The 2,368-nt window shown below is 36.1% G+C and overlaps 1 non-coding gene across 1 annotated transcript; it reads left to right on the forward strand.

The window, feature by feature from the left end:
* The first annotated feature begins 1,481 nt into the window (after window positions 1–1,481).
* On the forward strand, window positions 1,482–1,553 carry trnaa-ugc (transfer RNA alanine (anticodon UGC)). Its single transcript has one exon. It is a non-coding gene; the product is annotated as a tRNA-Ala (tRNA).
* Window positions 1,554–2,368: the final 815 nt, after the last annotated feature.

A 2,368-nucleotide genomic window follows, 5' to 3' on the forward strand; every position in this document is an offset into this window, starting at 1 on the left:
GTGTGGCAAAAGGAAAAGAAAGTCAACTGCACCCCCCCCCCTGTTGTCACCTTTTTCACCCCTAAATGAGTTTGCAGGTATGCAATATGTGCCCAATGTTCAAAAATAAAAAGCAGCATAATAATAATACCGCTAACAATTTCAATAGGATCCTCTCGGACTGAGCTCGTCAGTAGCTCGGACCCTTATTAGTTTGTAACTATGGGCCATTTTCTTTTCAATTTAATTAGAGACACATTTGCTCATGAATGTGATTTTCTAGAGCTTCAGAATGTCCCAATATTGGAAAAGTTACTGGCCTATATTTTTTTCAATTCACCATTCATACAATTCATGATGTTTCACCCCTTCATTTAGTTTAATTCTTTACTGTATATGTATTTAAAGGCGTATTGCCTGACAATCACGTTCAGCGGAAGTTTACTCTTATTTTGAAGTCAGATTGTACACGCTCGTACCGAAATGGAGGCTGGCTTGACCGCAGTGCATTGAGAAAGTGCAGACCATGTACACAGCGCCGCCGCTCCCATACCGCGCACTACGCGCTGTGCTTAGGGCACCAAGTCCTGAGGGGGCACCACAAAATAGGCAACTAAAAAAATCTTAAACTAAAAAATGTTCGGATTTGGAATTATTTATACAAAATAAATGTAATTGAGTATTAATCAATATTCAAATAACTGAAGATATCCATGCTGTATAGGCAGATAAATAGAGAATGGTTCATGGTGATCAGTAAGGTATCCAAGTATTTGTGAGCATAAGGCAAAGACAGTGACGTATTTATTGGTGTCTGCTGCCATCTGGTGGCTGTATTAAGGACTAATTGAAAGCATATTTTCCTCCTATTCCAATCGACCTATGTGTCTCTTTGGAGGTGTATTATTGCTGATAAGATGACAACTATTGCTGAAAAGTCACAGTGTAAATGTTAGACGCCATTCTGGTTACTATCTGACGACAAAACCAAGCAACAGTAATCCAAGCAACAGTCAATCAACAACTGGTAGCAAAGAAGCGGTTTTGAGGGTGCTCTTTTTTCCTCTGCTGATCCAGGTAAGCAGGGAGGTCTATTGTTGTCTTATTTGTTAAGCATTAACTACCGGAAGACGTAATCCGTTGTTGGCAGGATTCGAGCTTGCGCGGGGAAACCCCAATGGATTTCTAGTCGGGGGAACCCCAATGGATTTCTTGTCCATCACCACTCGACCATAACAACACACTAGAATAAAACCAAATTTCAGAATCGATTAGAGCTGAATTAGTAGCTGAAACCGACATAACTAAGTAGATATTTCTATAAAACAGTTGTTCAGTGAAATCTCAATGATGTCATTGTCTATATTTCTTCAAGAGGCTTAAATATAGACAGCAAAATGACAAAACTAATTATAAATGTAACTCTTGTACATAGATTAAAATCCTATAATATTGTTGCCTTTGTTTAACATGGTTGACAAAATTATGATACGTGATCTGTAGGGGATGTATCTCAGTGGTAGAGCGCATGCTTTGCATGTATGAGGCCCCGGGTTCAATCCCCAGCATCTCCATACGTTTTTATAGTCACAGATGTTTGGTAACTTGGCAATTTAAAAAATCATTATGATAATGAAAAGCCGTTTCTCAATTCCAAGTACACTGAGTACACACTGGTGTTCTTTTGGAGTCCGCACTTGGGAGTTTGGTCTTGGGAGTCCAGACTTTCTGCGATTGGAACAGCAGCTGACTTGACGTCACCACATCAGCTGTTCTTGCTCATGAGTTTACTCCAATTAGATAGATAGATAGATAGATATATACTTTATTAATCCCCAAGAGGAAATTTGTCGTTACAAGTAGCAGCACCAATAAACCAAACACACAAGAATAAAAACAACAAAAAAACACAAATTATTTTTTACAGTGAAACAAAATGTGACAACCCTGCTCTTTTCATTATCCTTTGAATATAATTATTATTTGAATTGTATGTGGATATATATATATATATATATACACAATTCAAAATAAAATAATCATACACATATAATTGTATGTGTATTGTGTCCAACATAAAAAGCATATATATATATATTGTGTTTATATATATATATATATAGTTGATAAATATAGTTTATATATAAATATGTGTATATATATTATACATATGCAAAGAGTAAAAAGACACCACTATAGTTCAACGTTAAAGTTTAATTAAAATATTAAGTTATTAATTTTAACCCTCAGTCAAACTGATTTAACATTATCTGTGAATAAATAATAAACTATTTGTGCTCGTTAGATCCTCCACAGCCAGATTATTATTTCTCATGTTTAACCGCTACGGAGACATCAGAGCCAGCGGAGCATTTTAAAAAGTCCTGCC

Source organism: Pseudoliparis swirei, chromosome 16, assembly GCF_029220125.1.
Source record: "Pseudoliparis swirei isolate HS2019 ecotype Mariana Trench chromosome 16, NWPU_hadal_v1, whole genome shotgun sequence".
NCBI lineage: Eukaryota > Metazoa > Chordata > Actinopteri > Perciformes > Liparidae > Pseudoliparis > Pseudoliparis swirei.